This window comes from Balaenoptera musculus, chromosome 6 (assembly GCF_009873245.2).
Source record: "Balaenoptera musculus isolate JJ_BM4_2016_0621 chromosome 6, mBalMus1.pri.v3, whole genome shotgun sequence".
Classification (NCBI taxonomy): Eukaryota; Metazoa; Chordata; class Mammalia; order Artiodactyla; family Balaenopteridae; genus Balaenoptera; species Balaenoptera musculus.
Window position 1 is genome coordinate 95116937 of NC_045790.1, and position 22038 is coordinate 95138974.

Below are 22038 nucleotides of genomic sequence, written 5' to 3' on the forward strand. Positions count from 1 at the left end.
TTCAGCCTTGACCAGGAGGAGTGTTGATAGACAAAGGTGTTAGGAATCCTTTCTCCTTTGTTCAGAAGTTAGTCTCTTTTTCTGCTCAGTCATACTCTTCTCTCCCCTCACTTACCCCAGGGTAGGAGGGAATGAGGTTTCCCTGTCACAGCTGGGGTGAGGCCAAGATGTGAGCACTACATATGGCTAATCAGATATGCTTTAAATGATAGTTATTGCCATTATTATTATTTTGGAGATGCTTAGGGATGTAAATAGAAAGGAGCACGGAGACAGACTGCCTGGGACGAATCTGGGTTCCTCCTGCTACTATGTGATCTTGGGCAGCTTTCTTACTGTCTCTGTGCCTCAGTTTCCTCATGTGCAAAACAGCAATGCTAACAAGACCCACTTCATAGAGTTCTTAGCATTAAGCAAATTAATATTCGCTAAGCACTTAGTGTAAGTACTATGAAAGTGTTTGGTGGATAAAATAAAGGTGGAGGGCGCCTGGTCCAGCCTTACCTCCCTTGTGCCGAGCTGTGCAGGTGGTGTTACTATATGCCTCCCGGTCTTAGTGTGTTTTAGGTGTTATTCAGCAGTCCGGCTCCCTCCACGGGATGGGTGCGTGTGGTTGTAGCTGTATTAGAAACTTCCACCGGGCAGCGGTGACTGTGGGTTGTACGTCTGTCGATCGGAGGTGTTCTTGCACATGCCTGGATGTAGAGGTGACTCCACTCAGCGCGTTAAAACAGGTATCACACGCCTGACAATCCCAGGGTCTTGCAAGGAGGTCTGATCCTGGCGTTTAGGTGGAGCTGTACGGAGTTGCGAAGGGCAGCGGGGGCCGCGGGCCTGGCGCGTGTGGCAGGAGGGGGTGTTGCCCGCTTGAGAACGCAGAGGGGATCGTGGCTCCCACGCCTGTCGGGCTGCGGAGACCGAGCTCCTGGTCGCGTGTCTGTAGCAGGAGGGTCGGTCCACACCTCCTCCGGACAGCCTCCGCCGCTAGCTCGGTGCGCGTCGTGGGAGGTGCCGTTACACACTTCCTGTGGGTCTCCCGGACCACAGCGCGTTTCCGGTGCCGGCTGGAGGCCGGGGTCCGAGCCCCCGCCCCGCTCGCCGGCCCCGCCCCGCCCGCGCCCCGCCCCCCGCCCCCCGCCCCCCGCCTGCCCGCCGCACTCGGAGTCGGGCGAGCGGAGCCCGAGGCGCACGGAGTGGCGCGCGCCGGTCGGCGGAGCTAGGCTGGCGCCCCCGCCCCCAGCCCCTCAGTCCGTCGCCCGTCCGGCGCCTTCCCGTTCTACTTACCTTCGCTCCCCGGCCCTGTGGCCGCGCTCCCTCCCTCCCCTCCATCCCGCCCCCTCCAGCCCTTGCTGCCGGGCTCCTACAGGCCCCCTCGCTGCCCGCGTTCCTATGGACAGACGCACAGACACCTGCAGGTGGGTGAGAACCCGCGCGCGGGGCGGGGACGAGCGCGCCGACGCTGCGCCCGGGGCCGGGAGCCCCTTTGTGTGGGGGGCGGTCGCACTGGCGTCCGCGCCGCTTTCCCCCCACTCGGCGGCCTAGCAGTGACCCGGCTGAACCCTCCTTTTGTTCCTCTGGGCTTGCGGGGGGCGGGGGGCGCGAGGAGGCCGAGAGTCAGGGCTGAGAGCCGGGCGGCCGGACGTCGCCGGCGACGGCCTCGGGGGCGTGAGGGGGTAGAAACCCCCGGCGGCCGAGCGAGCGGCGGTCGCGGCTCTGGGCTGTCTCTCTGGGGCCGGCCCGCCGCCCAGCGTCTCCTGTCGCCGCCGCGGCAGCGGGCGCGCTGCGTGGGTCTGGCTCGCCCGCTCCCTCTCTGGGATTTGTTGGAGGTGGGAAGGAGGGCGGGAAAGGGGAAAGAAAAGATGTGCTCTCTTAGTTTTCAAGTCTTGAGGAGGTTATGGAGAGAGAGGGAGAGAGGTGTTTCGGGGCTTTGCCAGACTTGTTTCCCTCCCGCGAGGCACGCCAAGGTGCGTTTGGGGCGTGTGTAAAGGAGCGTGCATCGCTTGGGTCCCTTATTTATTGTTTCTGACGGAGGAGGGCTTTCTCCGAAGGGCTCTTCCGCCCCCCCCCACCCCGTCTGAGGCTGCGCACAGTGATTTGTGTTTGTTATCAAATACATCGAGAAATAGATTTCCCTCGCTAGGAGAAGGTTGGGCTGACCAAAATCAAAGAGTGTTTTTTAGTATTCTGATGGCTTTCTTTCTCTTTCTTTCTTTCTTTCCTTCTTTCTTTCTTTCTTTCTTTCAGATAGGGACTTAAAGGCAAGAAATAAAAGATGAATATGGCTGTGATTGTTACATATATGTATAACTTTTGGAGGTAAAGTTTTGTTATTTCCCAGACTCCTTAGGTTTAACATGACAGAATCTTCTACCTATTAAATAAACAGTTCACAAGCAAGTCACTTCCACAGTGGAGGTTAGACTGGAGTGTGATAAACAATTCTCTAACTTTCTGTCCAGGCTAAAACCTTTATTTTTGTTGGTTTAAGATATGAGATCTTTCACGACATATGGGGAGAACATGAACGTTAGAACTGATCATTTCTCCCTGTGATTGTGCTTTCCCTATTTTATTATATGTATTTATGTATTCTCTGTTTATAACCCAACAACTGGGTTGTATATGGTGGATATAACTTTTGAAAAGTACTGTAAGTGATATTTCTGATGTGTATTATTTATCTAAGTTTTTTATGAACAATTGCTATGTATTTGTAGATACTCAGATAATAAATGAAGTTGCATAAGCATCCAGAAAATTAATTTTCCAGATTCAGTTTTTTTAAATGGGATTTTTTTTTTTTTCTTAATTTATTTTTGGCTGCATTGGGTCTTCGTTGCGCGGGCTTTCTCTACTTGCGGGGGGGGCTACTCTTCGTTGTGGTGGGCGAGCTTCTCATTGCAGTGGCTTCTCGTTGCGGAGCTTGGGCTCTAGGCGCGTGGGCTTCAGTAGTTGTGGCACGCGGGCTCTAGAGCACAGGTTCAGTAGTTGTGGGGCACGGGCTTAGTTGCTTTGTGGCATGTGGGATCTTCCCGGACCAGGGCTTGAACCCGTGTCCCCTGCATTGGCAGGCGGATTCTTAACCACTGCACCACCAGGGAAGCCCTTCCAGATTCAGATTTTTAACGCAGTTGTGGATTTATATTTTTGCATTCACCTCTATCTACTGCTCATTTCTGGAGACTTTTTTTTTTTTTTGCTTATTGTTTGAGAATCCGTATTGACAAACTTAAATCTGATGGTTACCAAGGAGATCAAAAAAGAAAACACAGTTTTGGGGACACGCAGTTATATGTACAGCTATATGTAGGAAATGTAGTCTTTCTTAAAAAATAAAAGTATTATCATCCAAACATGAAAATTATTATGGTGGAAAAAATATTTGCTATTTAAATTTTTGTCAAGTAACATGTAGAAATTTGTCAGAAAACAATATACAATTTAATATAGTGTTAACTAGGCAAACTGATTTTTGTCATTATAAAGAGGAGACAGTTTAGTATGCCTAAAATAGTGGTCTTTTTCTAGGAGAAAAATGTATCCTAGATTCTTGTCCTAGTTTTACATTAACAGATTAATATTATTTCATGTCTTATTTTGTAAATGCCTGGAGTGTACATTTTTGTACACTTTACTTAAAACTTAGAAGAGGCTACATCTAACAAAGGTCATGCCAGCCTCTTTGATTAGTTCCTGTTTTGACTTCTGTTCTAGATTAGATAAATGAATTTAAACTCTGCACAGAGCTCAGTGTCAGGCGCTGGTGGGCCCTTGGGCAAGATACCTCTTGCTTTTCTAATAAGGATGGCCCAAAGAGGCTAAGTGTTGAAATTTGTTCAGACTTTATCATGAATGGTGGAATAGAGTTCTAAAACACTTCCAGAGTTTCAGCTCTTTAGATACAGACTCTTCATCAGCTCTTCCCAGTATGAAAACAGATAAGCTAACAAATTGAATTGCATGTTTATGTATTTGTTTACATGGCTGTCAGTTGTAGCATTAAGGTTTAACGGAGTCACTGTGTAAACTAAACATTAAGAGTGTGGCCTGCATTGAGAATTGCTTGGCAAAGTTGTAGCTGTGTCTGACAGTTTTCTGGGATGGGCATGGTGTGTTTACTTAGGCTGGCTAAAAGATAACACCTGGTTTTTTTGTTTTGTTTGTTGACTGTGATATGTAGATATTAATTTTTTTGTTTTGTGTTTTGTTTTTCTATAATTAACGGTACTATTTTAGTTAATCAGAAGCATTCCAGAGACTCCTTCATATTTTCATTTGATTTTTCGTCTGGTATGTTGGTGTTTAGGAAGGCATGTAAATTATTTTTCACATCTCATGGTTGAAATTTTTTTCTGCTGCTTTTGATACTATGACAAATGCTTCCAGAAATTTTGAATTTGCGTAAAGTTGGGTTTTAAATGTATCAATAGCTGAGCAGTAGAATCTGATATTTACCAGTTTTTGTTTTTTGTTTTAACAACACTAAGCTTTCCACGGTTAAATTTGATAGGCTTTAAAATCCATAGACTTTTCTAGTCTTTTCCTGTTTGTTAGTTATTATTGTGGTACCATTAAAAGACACTTAAAATGTTCACTTTATGTTTGGAACCCTCAAATGACTAGTATTATCATTAGTAATAACCAGGGGGAAAGCTGAAAAGTTAACAGTTTTATTCTTTATAAAAGATCTGTGCCTTTCAAGTTCTTTTTCCTGAAGTTTTCTGTAGCTTGGGAAAGTAGGCCTGACTGTGAGAGGTGCGGACAGTGACCTCTCATTCCAGCCTTCATCGTCCTGCGTTGTTTAAGAGCAGTACATACCCTTGCTGCTTGCCGAAAATGCAGAATTAATTCTTGGACTAATATTCTGCTACCAGATGTATGAGGCTGGCTCTAAAGAAGCTTTTTCTCTTAAATACTGTCAAAAATAGAGAAGCTGAAGATTGGAGAGAAGCCATTTATTTTGAACAGTTTATTTTTTGACAGTTTGTGTTTGTAAAGAAACCTGCTCATAATATTTAGTGAAGAGACCTACATAGTTGCCTGAAGAAACCCCACAGGTTTCTTTTTTGCCTTGAAAAAAGTTTCCATACAGCTTAACTCTTCCATGGTACTTCTTGACTTTGCTTCTGATTAGTTGATTTATGGACTTTATTTACCAGCATGATTGGAGAATTCTTTTGCTATACTGAAATTGCACTCTGCCTGTGCTCTCTTCTGTTTCCTAGGTAACAAATGCACTGCACAGATTCCATGATGAGGACTGTGGTTGGCTAGTTACAGTGTAAATTCTGTTGTTTGGTAAAGCTTAGTCTCAAATTCAAATAAAGGTCAAGAAACCAAAAGTACTGAAAATGCAAATTTTTGCATTTTATTTTGTATGCAGTGTCAACAAAGTGTAATACCCTTTTCTGGAGAAAGGCAAATTATGCAGCAGTATTCATGTTTGTTTTGCAAAGTCTCACACTTAAACCGTGGGAGAGCTTTTTGAGTATTGCATATTGGTAAAACCAGTGTCTCTAGTGACAAAGAAGATGTATTTCAGAAACACTTTATCACACTTAAAGTAATATAGAAAGCAAAGGGATGTGGTCTAGGACATCAGTAATTGGACCTTTTGTACTGAAAGAAAAGTAGCATCAAAAGATGTCTCAAAAGATAAATTGTGCAACTTTATGTGAAGTATAACTTTAAAAAACTTGAAGAAGACATTAAATTATTTAAGAAACTTTTTAAAACATTGAAAGTCTTACCACAAAATGGTGCATTTTTCTTCCAGCTTTTTTCCCCCTCCGATCTGCCTGAATGTTGACCGGCCTGGCACGAGGGAGCAGGTCTTCAAGTTGGAGAATTGCTTTCCCCTCCACCTTACTTCCTCTTGGGCCTCTGTAGCTCTGGATGCAGGGCAAGAAGTAGTGCAACTGCTAGTAATTATTACCTGTTTGTTAAAAAACAAAAAACACAAAAATAACTTTCAAAGAATTCCATTAATACCCATTGCAAATATCTTTTCATTTGATGCCTAAAAACTTTTTTTTATTTGTTAATTATCAAGGATTCCATTAGCTGAAATTTTTTTAAAAAATTCTTTTGAGTTCTAGAGAATTATCCAGAGTTGCCTCCATTACTCTCCCTTCCTTGGCTGAATTGTTTTTGGGTTATTTTATTTACTTTTTTAGTTCATTAAAGTGTCAGGAATAGGATATATCTTGGTTGGATTTCTCTCTTCTTGATTTTTCTCAAAACTGACACTACTTTAACCTCTTTCGTCCTTTTCTACTTGCCAATATTGTGTCCCTTCACTTTTCCCTTGTCAATATCTTCCCTGTTTTCCCTTGTAAATACTTACTGTTTAAAAAATTTTATTGTTGCGTATAAGCCATAATCACCACATAGCAAAAGCTCTACTTTTCTGTTACAAGGCTTCATACTTACTGGAATATTATCAATATCTGTGGACTCTTACCCAACTAGGACTACTTTCTCTCTCTAGCCTGTATTCATTTTCAAGGGCTGCTGAAACAAAGTACGACAGACTGGGTGGCTTCTACAACAAAAATTTATTTAATTTTTACAGTTCTGGAAGCTATCAGATGTTGGCAGGGTTGGATTCTTCTAAGGCCTCTCTCCTTGGCTTGTAGATGGTTGTTTTCCTTAGGTATCTTCACATGGTCCTTCCTATGTGCCCCTCTGTGACCTAATCTCCTCTCTTCCTGTAAGGACATCAGTCCATATCCTTAGGATTCACCCAAATGACCTCATTTACCTTAATTACCTCTTTAAAGGCCCAGTCTCCAAATACAGTCTCATTCTGAAGTACTGGGGGTTAGGACTTCAGTGTATGAATTTGGAGGGAACACAATTCAGCTGATAATACAGCCTATTCCTCCACCATTGTCTTTCATACATATATACATACATACATACATACTTCACGCCATATGTGTAATTTTATAGTGGTTTTCATCTTTTATACCTTTTTTATTACTCTCTTGGCATTTTTTCACTTGAGTGCAAGGTCCAGTAGACAGCAATATGATCAACTTCGTATGCCATTAAAAATAATTAAAGTGGGGAGTTAAAGGCTTTATTTTGTTTTTATTCACTCTTCATATTCATTATTTTTAAATACTTTATTTTGAATAGTTTAAAGTAGAAAATTCTTAATCATTGGTTTCAAATGCAGGAGAATCTCAATGTAGCCAAATTTAGTGAAACTGCTGATGCTGTTTTCTTGTGAATTCTAAGGACATGTTTCTTTTGGTGCTCTTTTTCAGATATTGGCCTTGCTCCTTGCACGGTAAATTACACGCCATTCTGATCAGTTCACACCTTCCTTGGCTGATGTCTCTTGAATCTGATATCCACTCAGGGCCTCTCTGCTGAAATCCAGATGTATACAACAACCAACTGGACACAGTCATTTGATATGCCACAAACACTTCACATTCAGCATGCCCAAAACTTGATTTATCTTTCTCTTCACATCTGTGTCTTTTCTTGTGTTCCCTAGCTTAGTGAGTGGTACTATCTCCATCCATTTTCCCAGTCCAGAAATTTAGGAGTTATCTGTGACGCCTCCCTTATTCTCAGTCCTGTCTTCCATACATAATCAAGTGCCTAGAGCAGTCAGTTCCTGCTCCCCAAGATTTCTCAGTTCTGTCTGTTCACCCCATACAAGTCACAAACTACTCTGTCACCTTTGCCCATCATTGATTTTAGTTCTACAGTTGAATATATTCAGTTTACAACATAAGTCCTTGTGCTAAGGCTTCTATAATCATCATTTGATAGTCTGAAGCTCAATGAATCCTCATAAATAGCTTGTGTGAGAAATATCTTCTGTCTTTCATATTTAAAACTGTTCATCTGTGGCTTTTAAACTTGAAGGGCAGTTTGGCTGAATATAATTACTTAGCCTGCATTTTCTTCCCTCAAATACCTTTTTTTTTTTCTTTTTCTTTTTTTTTTTCTTTTAATGTTTGCATCTCTCTTTTTTTAAAAGTAATTTTATTTATTTATTTATTTATTTATATATGGCTGCGCTGCATTCGGGATCTTAGTTCCCAGACCAGGGATCAAACCTGCGCACCCTGCAGTGGAAGCGCAGAGTCTTAACCACTGGACCACTGGAGAATTCCCCTTTCCTCAAGTATCTGAAATACGTTATTCTGTTTTAAGATTTGACAAACCTTTTCTTTAAAAGGCCAAATAGTAATTATTTTAGGCTTTGTGGGCCATAGGTCACTGTCACAATTATTTAACTGTGCCATGTCAGTGCAAAAGCAGCCATAGAGAATATATAAATGAACAAGCATGACTGTGTTCCAGTAAAACTTTATTTACAGAACTGGACAGTGGGCTAGATTTGGTACATAAGCCATAGTTTGCTGAGTCCTACTATATTGTATTCTGATAAAAAGTGTTGTCAGAGTCTAATACCAATATGATTTTCTTTCTTTTTTAAGTGTCTTTATCTTTTTTCCTAGATGCCCAAAGGACATTCCCCCCCCTTTTTTTTTTAATTTTTTTTTATTTTGGCTGTGCTGGGTCTTTGTTGTAGCGCATGGGCTCTTCGTTGCGGCGTGCGGGGCTTCTCTAGTTGTGGTGTGTGGGCTTACTTGCAGTATGTGGGATCTTATTTCCCTGATCAGGGATCGAACCCAGGCCCCCTGCATTGGGAGCACGGAGTCTTAACCACTGGACCACCCACCAGGGAAGTCTCCCTTCATCTTTAAAGGCAAATAATTTTACTAGAATACGTCTTAAGTGTTGGCTGTTCTCTGTTAATTTTTCCAGATACACAATGGATGTTTTATTATGTTGGCTCAAATGTTTTTAAAAAATATTTTCATCAGTTATATTATTCTTTTCCATTATTTTTATTTTCTTCCTTGAGGTCTTCTGTTACATATATGTTGAATCTTCTTTGCTTATCTTTTATGTCTATACTTTATTCAAATTCTTTTTATTTTATTTTTTATATTTGCTGTATTTTTTTCTTTTTCTCTTTTAGTCTCTTTAATGTACTTTCCATGGTGTCTATCTATTAAGCCTAGTGTTCCTTCTAGTTTTGTCTTCCTTTTGAATTTTTTTTTTCCTTTCGTATTCCATACTGAACTCTGTCATTTCTCTTTTTAAATGTTCTTGTTATTTGGCCATTGTCATTTTTTTTTAGCTTTTCTATTTCTGATGTATGCTTTCTTTAATAGCATCCTATCCTTAACTTCTTTCAATTCATATTGAAATATTATGTTACAGTTTTCATCTGCTTTATGGCCATATTTTTGTGATGTTCCTTCATTGACTACTGGTACGTAATTTGGTTCTTTTTAATCTTTTTCTCACAGTACTTTTCATAGGGTTATATTGTATTCTTTTCTCTTGTTCATGTATAAATTAGAGGGATTTACCTGTACTTCAGGAGGTTTCTGTGATGGGGGTGGAAGTGGACCAAGGTAGTTTTCTTAGTTTCAAGGTTTGAAATTTTCTCCTTGGTTTCTTATGTGAAGTATTTAAAAATATGGCCATTCAAAATCAAAGTGAGATACCAATACATACCCACTAGAAGGGCTAAATGAAATAAATGAAAAATACCAAGTGTTGGTGAGAATGTAGAGTAATTGGAATTCTCATGCACTGCTGTTGGAAGTGTAAATTGGTGTAGAAATATAAATGGATACAAGCAATTTGGAAGGTTGTTTGGCAGTATCTACTAAAGCTGTGCATATGCATATCCTATAGCTCAGTAATTCCACTTGAAGATAAATGCTTACCAAATAAATGTACAAGAATGTTCATAGTACTGTTTGTAATGGCCCCAAACTGAAGTGTGCTCAAATGACCATCAGTATAATATGTGGTAGGGTGTTACATTGATGACCCCAAATAAATCACATCTCCTGGTGTCTACAACCTTGTGTTGTCTCTTTCCACAGTGAGTCTAATTTTGGCCACATAACTTACTTTGGCCAATGGGCATTAGCAAGCTTGATCCGTTGAGGGATTAGTGACTAGAAAGGAGAAAAGTGGAGGCTTCTGGAGTGCGGGTAATATTCTGTTTCTTGATTTGGTTGCTGGTTACATAAATGTCTTATGTTTGTGAAATGGTGAAATATGAGCAGCTTGTTCACTTATTATTTCTGCCCTTTTCTAATTGTATATTATATTTCAACATACAGGAATAAATATGTTCTCTTTATCTAGTCTCTGCTGTGATATTCTCTGAGATTGGCCTCCTTTTGGTATCTTTATCCTTTATCCTTAGTGATGCCTCTTTGTTTGATTTAGATTTTAATCCCAACAGTTTTCTTTTTTTAAATTTTTTTCTTTTTTTGGCTGCGTTGGGTCTTCATTGCTGCACAAAGGCTTTCTCTAGTTGTGCTGCTCAGGCTTCTCCTTGTGGTGGCTTCTCGTTGCGGAGCACGGGCTCTAGGTGCACGGGCTCAGTAGTTGTGGCACACGGGCTTAGTTGCTCTGTGGCATGTGGGATCTTCCTGGATCAGGGATGGAACCCGTGTCCCCTGCAGTGGCAGGCAGATTCTTAACCATTGCACCACCAGGGAAGTCCCCTTTTTTAAAATTTTTATTATTTTAATTTAAAAAATTTTTCTGGCCGCGCTGCACAGCTTGTGGGATCTTAGTTCCCCGACCAGGGATCCAGCCCAGGCCCACGGCAGTGAAAGTGCCAAGTCTTAACCACTGGATCACCAGGGAAGTCCCCCAACAGTTTTCTTTCTAAGGCCTCTTAGTAGGTCCCCATGGTCTTGTAGTCTTCTCTAGAAGCCTGAGAAGCTTTACTCTTCTCTCATCCAGTTTCACTTAAATGGGATCCTTTCTTTTTGAGGGTAATTGTTGGTAATTTCTTGTTCCAGTTTATATAATTATCAGAACTTCTCTTTTTTTCTCTCCTCACCTGCCCAGTTTTTGATCCTGTGAGTCCTGTTTATGTGAGTGTTTTAGCTTCTGCCTGCTCATCTCGGGTTCATGGGGCTACTTCATCACCTAATTCTGTTGATCTTACCTTTTGTTATCCTAGTTATTTTATCTGCCCCCACCCCTGCCATCCCATATACTTGTAGATTCACTTGCAATTGTAAGAAATAATAGATTCTTTGCATACTTTGCTGTTTCCCCTGATGGTTAACATTTTGTAAAACTATACTTATAATATCACAACTAGGCTGTTAACTGTTATGGGCTTCATGAATTGCATTCCCCCTGGTTCATATGTTGAATCCTTGATCCCCCAGTGCTTCAGAATGTGACCGTATTTGGAGCTAGGGCATTTAACGAGGTGCTTAAGTTAAAACGAGGCTGTTGGGGTGGCCATGATCCATTCTGACAGGTGTCCTTGTAAGAGGAAATTTGGACACAAAAAGAGACACCAGGGATGTGTGTACAGAGGAGAGACCATGTGAGGACACAGTGTGAAGGTGGCTATCTGGAAGCCAAGGAGAGAGGCATCAGAAGAAACTGGATTTGCCAACACCTTCATCTTGGATTTCTAGCCTTCAGAACTGAGAAAATTAATTTCTGTTGTTTAAGTCACCTAGTCTGTGGTATTTATTTTGTTATGGTAGCCCTAGCAAATGAATACATTGACATCTGTACAATTGTCCACTTTTATTCAGATTTCCAATTTTACTTTTACTCATATGTGTGTATTAGGTTCAGTACAGTTTTATCATCTGTGTGTATACTTGTTTCTACCAGCCCCTCCATTCTCCCACCCTGCCACCCCTTCCCTAACCCCTGACAACCATTACGAGGTCTTCCATTTCTGGAACTTTGTCATTTAAAAAAATGTTATATAAATGGAATCATACAGTATATAACCTTTTGGGATTGGCTTTTTCCACTAAGCATAATTCCCTGGAGATACATCCAGGTTGTTGCATGTATCAGTAGTTTGTTCCTTTTTATTCCTGTGTAGTAGTACATGGATTTATCATACTTCAAGCATTCATCTGCTGAAGGACATCTAGGTTGATTCCATTTCTTGGCCTTTACAAATAAAGATGTTATGAACATAACTTTTAACTTTTTCTGGGAAACATACCCAGGAATGTAATTGCTATATCATATGGTAATTACACATTTAATTTTTTAAGTAACTGCCAAACTTTTCCAGAGTGACTGTGCCATTTTATATTCCCACCAGCAATATATAAGTGATCTAGTTTCTCCACATCCTTGTTAGCATTTGATGTTGTCCCTGTTTCTTTTTTTTTTTTTTTTTTAAACTGGCTGCAGCTGTGGGTTGGCTGCTGCTTTTTTTTTTTTTTTAATTTATTTATCTTTGGCTGCTGTGGTTCTTCGTTGCTGCGCGCGGGCTTTCTCTAGTTGCGGTGAGCGGGGGCTACTCTTAGTTGCGGTGCGCGGGCTTCTCACTGCGGTGACTTCTCTTGTTGCGGAGCACGGGCTCTAGGCGCGCGGGCTTCAGTAGTTGCAGCACGTGGGCTCAGTAGTTGTGGCTCATGGGCTCTAGAGCGCAGGCTCAGCCGTTGTGGTGCATGGGCTGAGTTGCTCTGCGGCACATGGGATCTTCCCAGACCAGGGTGCGGACCCATGTCCCCTGCATTGGCAGGTGGATTCTTAACCACTGCGCCACCCAGGAAGCCCGTCACTGTTTCTTATTTTAGCCATTCTGATGTGTGTTTAGTAATATTGTGGTTTTGGCTAATGGCTAATGTTATACATCTTTTCATGTGCTTATTTGCCATCTGTATATCCTTTTCAGTGAAATGTCTGTTTATGTCTTTTGTCCATTTTCTAATTGAATTTTTTTGTTGGCTTGTTTTACTGTTTTCACAGTTCTTTATTCTAGATACTAGTCGTTTGTCAGATATTTGGTTTGTAAATGCTTTCTTCTAGTCTATAGATGTCTTTTAATCCTCTTCACATGTGCTTTCACAGAGCAAAAATTTTTCATTTTAATTTTACCAATTTTTCCTATTATGGATCTTGCTTTTGGTTTCAAGTCTAGGAACTCTTTGCCTAGCCCCAGATCCCAGCGATTTCCTTGTATGTTGTTTTATACCAGTTTTTGTTTAGTTTAGTTTATTGTTTTACAGTTAAGTCTCTGATCCAATTTGTGTTAGTTTTTATTTAAGATATGAGGTTTAGGTTGAGGTTCATTTTTGCCTGTGGATGTCCAGTTACTCCAGCGCCATTTGTTGAAAAGGCTATCCTTCCTCCATTGAATTTCTTTTGCACCTTTGTAAAAAGTTAGTTGAGCATATGTGTGAGTCTATTTCTTGGTCTGCTCCATCTGTTTTTATGAATAGATACGAGGAGAGTCCAGAACTAAGCTTCTGATTCTATCCTGCTTGCTTAGAAGTCCTTATTTATTCCTAGAATGATTTTTTGTTATTATGTTGGAAACTATTTTTTTCCTATTGATCAAGGGGGACAGGTATCTGTGTAGGTTAAAAAAAAAAAAAGTAAGGTATGCAGTAATTTGATTAGTAGCTTTTGTAGTTTATCTGCTTTATAATATAGTGATAAGCCCATATATATTTGTTGCAGAGAGTTTAATTCTTTTATGATTTACTCAGATTGTTAACATTCATGACAATTACAATTCAGTAATATTCTTCATTTATCTGGCATCTTGAGAAAACAAGAAACTCTACATTAATGAATTTCTCTATAACTAAAGTTTAACTCCTGGACGAAACTTAAGATTTTAATCATTTTTAGAGAAAATATATCCCAAATGTAGTTTAAGTAAAGGTACCATTTCAGTTGCTTTTGGAAATTTGCCAAAGGAGTCCTTTTCTTGGCATCTGGATGAATCCAAGCAGATATAGAAACATTTTCAAGATTTTTTTCACTCCCCCCAAAATTCTCTTAACTTTTTTTTAAAGAAGTTTAAAAAACTTTTTTTTAGTTTTGCAATTTTAGACTGGTTTTGCACAACTAATGCAAGGAAGGATTCATCTACCCAACTAACATATTCATCAGATTCACTGATTTACCCAAACCCTGTTTAAAACAGCCTTTGACCAAACAACTAGACTAACAGAGAACTTCAGACCCCAGGGAATATCAATTGAAGTGAGGCCTCCTGAAGGTTCTCATCTCAGCACCAAGACCCAGCGCTATCCAACTGCCTGTGAACTCCAGTGCTGGACGTCTCAGGCCAAACAAGCAGTAAGACAGGAATATGGCACCACCCATCAAAAAAAAAAAAAAAAAAAGAAACAACAAAAAAATATGTTACAGACGCAGGAGCAATGTAAAAACGCACCAGACCAAACAAGAGAAGAGGAAATAAGCAGTCTACCTGAAAAAGAATTCAGAATAATGAGAGTAAAGGTGATCCCAAATCTTGGAAATACAATGGAGAAAATACAAGAAACGTTTAACAAGGACCGAGAAGAACTAAAGAGCAAACAAACAATGATGAACAACACAATAAATGAAGTTAAAAATTCTCTAGAAGGAATCAATAGAATAACTGGGGCAGAAGAACAGGTAAGTGAACTGGAAGATAAAATAGTGGAAATAACTGCCTCAGAGCAGAATAAAAAAGAATGAAAAGAATTGAGGACAGTCTCAGAGACCTCTGGGACAACATTAAATGCACCAACGTTCGAATTATAGAGATCCCAGAAGAAAAAAAGAAAAAGAAAGGGTGTGGGAAAATATTTTAAGAGATTATAGTTGAAAACTTCCCTAACGTGGGAAAGGAAATAGTCAAGTCCAGGAAGTGCAGAGAGTCCCATACAGGATAAATCCAAGGATAAACACGCCAAGATGCATATTAATCAAACTATCAAAAATTAAATACAAAGAAAAATTATTAAAAGCAGCAAGGTAAAAGCAACAAATAACATACAAGGGCATACCCATAAGGTTAACAGCTGATCTTTCAGCAGAAACTCTGCAAGCCAGAAGGGAGTGGCAGGACATATTTAAAGTGATGAAGGGAAAATCCTACAACCAAGATTACTCTACCCAGCAAGGACCTCATTCAGATTTGACGGAGAAGTTAAAACCTTTACAGACAAGCAAAAGTTAAGAGAATTCAGAACCACCAAACTAGCTTTACAGCAAATGCTAAAGAAACTTCTCTAGGCAGGAAACACAAGCAAAGGAAAATACCTACAATAACAAACCCCAAGCAATTAATAAAATGGTAATAGGAACATACATATTGATAATTACCTTAAATGTAAATGGATTAAATGCTGCAACCAAAAGACACAGACTGGGTAAATGGATACAAAACAAGACCTGTATATATGCTGTCTACAAGAGAGCCACTTCAGACCTAGGGACACATACAGACTGAAAGTGAGGGGATGGAAAAAGGTATTCCATGCAAATGGAAATCAAAAGAAAGCTGGAGTAGCAATTCTCATATGAGACAAAACAGACTTTAAAATAAAGACTATTACAAGAGACAGAGAAGGACACTACATATTGATGAAGGGATCAATCCAAGAAGAAGATACAACAATTGTAAATATTTATGAACCTAACATCGGAGCTCCTCAATACATAAGGCAAATGCTAACAGCTGTAAAAGGGGAAATTGACAGTAACACTATAATAGTAGGGGATGTTAACACCCCACTTTCACCAATGGACAGGTCACCCAAAATGAAAGTAAATAAGGAAACACAAGCTTTAAATAACACATTGAACAAGGTGGACTTAATATTTATAGGACATTCCATCCAAAACCAAGAGAATACACTTTCTTCTCAAGTGCTCATGGAACATTCTCCAGGATAGATCATATCTTGGGTCACAAATCAAGCCTCAGTAAATTTAAGAAAATTGAAATCGTATCAAGTATCTTTTCCGACCACACCACTATGAGACTAGATATCAATTACAGGAAAAAAAACTGTAAAAAATACAAACACATGGAGGCTAAACACTGTGTTACTCAGTAACCAAGAGATCACTGAAGAAATCAAAGAGGAAACCAAAAAATACCTAGAAACAAATGACAAACACGACGAGCCAAAACCAAATGGAGACAGCAAAAGCAGTTTTAAGAGAGAAGTTTACAGCAATACAATCCTACCTCCGGAAACCAGAAACATCTCAAACAACCTAACCTTACACCTAAAGCAATTAGAGAAAGAACAAAAAAAACCCCACAGTTAGCAGACGGAGGGAAATCATAAAGATCAAATCAGAAATAAATGAAAAAGGAATAAAGGAAACAATAGCAAAGATCAATAAAACTAAAAGCTGGTTCTTTGAGAAGATAAACAAAATTGATAAACCATTAGCCAGACTCATTAAGAAAAAAACGGGAGAAGACTCAAATCAACAGAATTAGAAATTAAAAAGGAGAAGTAACAACAGACACTGCAGAAATGCAAAGGATCATGAGAGATTACTACAAGCAACTATATGCCAATTAAATGGACAACCTGGAAGAAATGGACAAATTCTTAGAAAATATAACACAACCTTCTGAGACTGAACCTGGAAGAAATAGAAAATATGAACAGGCCAATCACAAGCACTGAAATTGAGACTGTGATTAAAAATTTTCCAGCAAACAAAAGCCCAGGACCAGATGGCTTCACAGGTGAATTCTATCAAACATTTAGAGAAGAGCTAACACCTATCCTTCTCAAACTCTTCCAAAATATAGCAGAGGGAGGAACACTCCCAAACTCATTCTATGAGGCCAACATCACCCTGATACCAAAACCAGACAAAGATGTCACAAAAAAAGAAAACTACAGGCCAACATCACTGATGAACATAGATGCAAAACTCCTCAGTAAAGTACTAGCAAACAGAATTCAACAGCACATTAAAAGGATCATACACCATGATCAAGTGGGGTTTATCCCAGGAATGCAAGGATTCTTCAATATACGCAAATCAATCAATGTGATACATACTAACAAATACCATATTAACAAATTGAAGGATAAAAACCATATGATAATCTCAATAGATGCAGAAAAAGCTTTGGACAAAAAACACCCATTTATGATAAAAACTCTCCAGAAAGTAGGCATAGAGGGAACCTACCTCAACATAATAAAGACCATATATGACAAACCCATAGTAAGCATTGTTCTCAGTGGTGAAAAACTAAAACCATTTCCTCTAAAATCAGGAACAAGACAAGGTTGCCCACTCGCACCACTGTAATTCAACATAGTTTTAGAAGTTTTAGCCATGACAATCAGAGAAGAAAAAGAAATAAAAGGAATCCAAATCGGAAAAGAAAAAGTAAAGCTGTCACTGTTTGCAGATGACATGATAGTATACATAGAGAATCCTAAAGATGCTACCAGAAAACTACTAGAGGTAATCAATGAATTTGGTAGAGTAGCAGGATACAAAATTAATGCATAGAAATCTCTTGCATTCCTGTACACTAATGATGAAAAATCTGAAAGAGAAATTAAAGAAACACTCCCATTTACCTAAAGAAACACTCCCATTTACCACTGCAGCAAAAAGAATAAAATATCTAGGGATTAAACCTACCTAAGGAGACAAAAGACCTGTATGCAGAAAACTAAGACACTGATGAAAGAAATTATAGACGATACAAACAGATGGAGAGATATACCATGTTCTCAGATTGGAAGAATCAACACTGTGAAAATGACTATACTACCCAAAGTAATCTACAGATTCAGTGCAATCCCTATCAAACTACCAATGGCATTTTTCACAGAACTAGAACAAAAAATTTTACAACTTGTATGGAAACACAAAGGACCCTGAATAGCCAAAGCAATCTTGAGAAAGAAAACGGAGCTGGAGGCATCAGGCTCCTGGACTTCAGACTATACTACAAAGCTACAGTAATCAAGACAGTATGGTACTGGCACAAAAACAGAAATATAGATCAATGGAACAGGATAGAAAGCCCAGAGATAAACCCACACACATATGGTTACCTTATTTTTGATAAAGGAGGCAAGAATATACAATGGAGAAAAGACAGCCTCTTCAGTAAGTGGTGCTGGGAAAACTGTACAGCTATATATAGAAGAATGAAATTAGAACACTTCCTAACACCATACACAAAAATAAACTCAAAATGGACTAAAGACCTAAATGTAAGGCCAGACACTATAAAACTCTTAGAGAAAAACATAGGCAGAACACTCTATGACATAAATCACAGCAAGATCCTTTTTGACCCACTTCCTAGAGAAATGGAGATAAAAATAAACAAATGGAACCTACTGAAACTTAAAAGCTTTTGCACAGCAAAGGAAACCATAAACAAGATGAAAAGACAACCCTCAGAATGGGAGAAAATATTTGCAAACGAAGCAACTGACAAAGGATTAATCTCCAAAATAAACAAGCAGCTCATGCAGCTCAATATCAAAAAAACAAACAACCCAATCCAAAAATGGGCAGAAGACCTAAGTAGACATTTCTCCAGAAAAGATATACAGATTTTCCAACAAACACATGAAAGGATGCTCAGCATCACTAATCATTAGAGATATGCAAATCAAAACTACAATGAGGTATCACCTCACACCAGTCAGAATGCCATCATCAAAAAATCTACAAACAATAAATGCTGGAGAGGGTGGGGAGAAAAGGGAACCCTCTTGCACTGTTGGTGGGAATGTAAACTGATACAGCCACTATGGAGAGCAGTTTGGAGGTTCCTTAAAAAACTAAAAATAGAACTACCATACAACCCAGCAATCCCACTACTGGGCATATACCCTGAGAAAACCATAATTCAAAAAGAGTCATGTACCACAGTGTTCATTGCAGTACTCTACAATAGCCAAGACATGGAAGCAACCTGTGTCCATTGACAGATGAATGGATAAAGAAGATGTGGCACATATATATAATGGAATATTACTCAGCCATAAAAAGAAACAAAATTGAGTTATTTGTAGTGAGGTGAATGGACCTAGAATCTGTCATACAGAGTGAAATCAAGAAGAGAAAAACAAATATCATATACTAACAGAAATATGTGGAATCTAAAAAAAAAAAAAAGGTTCTGATGAACCTAGGGGCAGGACAGGAATAATGACACAGACATAGAGAATGGACTTGAGGACACAGGGAGGGGGAAGGATAAGCTGGACGAAATGAGAGAGTAGCATTGACATATATATACACTACCAAATGTAAAATAGATAGCTAGTAGGAAGCAGCTGTAAAGCACAGGGAGGTCAGCTCGGTACCTTGTGACCACTTAGAGGGGTCAGATAGGGAGAGTGGGAGGGAGACACATTTCCATCATTACAGAAAGTTCTGGACAACACCACACTACATCTTTATGATGGAAAGCGTCTCACTTTTCCGTAGCATCATAAAAGAGCTCTCTGTGGATGGATGGTAGTGATGGTAGCACAACAGTGTGAATGTACTTAATGCCAATGAACTGCACACTTAAAAAGAGTTAAGATAGTAAATTTTATGTTATGTATTTTACCCCCTCTCCCCCACTGCAAAAGAGCAGTTCTCTCAGTTACACTCTCTCCTTATGTTCCAACGTGTGGCACAAATTGCAGCTGGTTACTAAATTGGACCTCCTTCAGGTGTGGGCTCACCAAAACTAAGAATTTATTTACTTATTTATTTTAATTAAATATTTATTTATTTAGTTTTGGCTGCATCAGGTCTTCATTGTGGCACACAGGGTCTTTCATTGTGGCGCGAGTGCTCTTCGTTTCGGCATGCAGGTTTGTCTCTAGTTGTGGCGCACAGGTTTCAGAGCGCATGGGCTCAGTAGTTGCGGTGCATGGGCTCTCTAATTGTGTGCGCAGGCTCCAGAGTGCATGGGCTCTAGTTGCAGCACGCAGGCTCTTTAGTTGTGGTGTGCAGGCTTAGTTGCCCTGTGGCATGTGGGATCGTAGTTCCCCAACCAGGGATCGAACTTGCATCCCCTGAATTGCAAGGGAGATTCTCAACCACTGGACCACCAGGGAAGTCCTAAAGCCAATAATTTATAAGTGGTTGTAAGCATATGAAAAAAACCCAATGCCTGCTGTCCATTTCTACTGCCCATGCTTTGGCTTTGAGTTTTTACATATTCTTGGTTGGATCCATCCACCTTTTATTTCAACAGCATTGTTATTAGACCCTTCTCAAATCTTCCCACACCACACAGTCCTCTCCTTCAGAGATATGTTAATCCCTCAGCACTAATATCAGTGCCACCATTACATCTTGTTGACTATGTATACATGGGAATAGGGGTGGGAAACGATCGATCAATACTGAAAAAAGAGCTGAAATCAACAGAGGAAATAAGATGGGGTAGAGGGACACACCAAAAAAAAAAATCCCATTCTTTAGAAATTAAAATTAGAAGTGGTAAATCAGTTTGCTAGAAAGAACAAGAGCAGCAAAAACCTTGTGTGTGTGCGTGTGTGTGTTGCCGGGGTTGAGGGGTCGACAAAGGCCCCAAAGTAACAATAACTCAAAATCTGTGTAATGCAGTCTGCAGTTGTGCTTAATCAACTACAAACCTCAGTGCTCCCTCAGTTATGAAATCTTACTCCAAAGTCCTGCTTTAAACCTATCGGGATTTGCATATAGTGTATAGTCTCCACTTGGGGCAGTTTGATACATGCAGTGACTTCTAGGAACACAACTCCCCACATAAACAATGCCTACCCACCCATAGGTCCAAGAATAAAACCAGAACCATCTGAATCAGAGCTAACTTTATCACTGTATTTTCATCTTGGGTTTCAATTTAGCATTTTCTTTTATATACAGTGAAATGCTAACAACTTTGTCAACCACATTTAGGTCATATACACTGAGTTTTCTGTGGTTCTGCTAAAATACCCACACTTTTTCCCAGTCCCGTGGGTCAGCAGTCTATAAACGTGGAACAATCTGCCTTTGAAAGAAGCCACCTCTGCTGAAACGGCATCATATGTGCGATGTGGGCCTGAGTGTAACCATCTGGCAGCCCACTCACGTTCACTGTTGGATGGATGCTGAACCTACCAGCTCTCATTCCGTCCTCAAATCTTAAACCTAAGAGCTACTTGCAGATTTCCAGTCAGGGCAAAGTTCCTGTTAAATCTGTCTGTTAAGACAAAGTGGGATGAACTTAGAGGCATTTTTTTTTTTTTCTAAAGGAGAATTCAAGAAAAGAATTCAAGATACACATCACCCCATAGGTCTTATCTTACGTGCTGTACACAGTGAGTCAATACACCATGCACAAGCTCTGGTATCAGCCAGACATGTTTCATATCTTGGCTCCAGCAACTACTAGCTGTATAACTTTGAAGAATTCACTTAACCTCTGAGACTCAATTTTCACATTTTATAAGATGGAAATAACAGTAACAGTACCTTAGTTCTCTGACTGTAGTAAGATGACATATGTAAAAGACTGACAACATATCCAGCAAAAAAGGCTTTTAGAAACTTCTCTGCACAACTGCCACTGTCCAGTCCAACCAACCGCCTCTCCAGTTTTGCTGTATATTCAGCACTCAACTCAGCTCACATAGTCTGTCCTCAGTAAGTGGTAGCTATTATTAACTACGCTCCTCATCCAAACCAGCTCTATCCCCTGACCTCACCTCTGCTAGTTTGCAGATTCACTGACCCCATCTACTCACTAATTATGGCATCTCAGAGGACACTCTACAGCCAGCCAATGCCCCCTTCTTCTCTCCAAGTGGCACCCTGACCCCTCCCTCACCCCGCATAGCTGATTCATCAGTGCCTGCTAATACTGGGCCAGTTCTATGCAAGTCTAGACTAATGACCTGTGCTAAAATGACATTAGAGCATGTGTTCATACACATACGTTCCAGAAAGATTTGTTCAAGGGCTCACTCTTAATCATTTTTAGAAAAATATTTCACTAAGAAATTCTAAACTACCTTCCTTAGGACTTTCAAAAGTATAAAACAAGGTGAGGAAATTCCAGGCCAGAGATCAGAACTGACATATGACTTAAATTTCATGTAATCCAGGCCACAGCTTCTAAAACCACATGGTTGGTGCTTTAAAATCAACATATCCAATTATGAATGTATCTGAAAGGTTTTGGCATCCTTCCAGAACCATCCTCCACCCTTA

At 39.9% G+C, this 22038-nt stretch overlaps 1 protein-coding gene across 4 annotated transcripts in view; it reads left to right on the forward strand.

Annotated features, from left to right (window-relative positions):
* The window catches only part of KIAA1958 (KIAA1958 ortholog), a 166923-nt gene continuing 144885 nt past the window's right edge, over positions 1-22038 (forward strand). For all 4 annotated transcript variants that reach the window (XM_036855988.1, XM_036855986.1, XM_036855987.1 and 1 more), the window contains exon 1: positions 1-1415. The gene's annotated coding sequence lies outside the window, so the exon portion shown is untranslated. The remainder of the gene's footprint in view (positions 1416-22038) is intronic.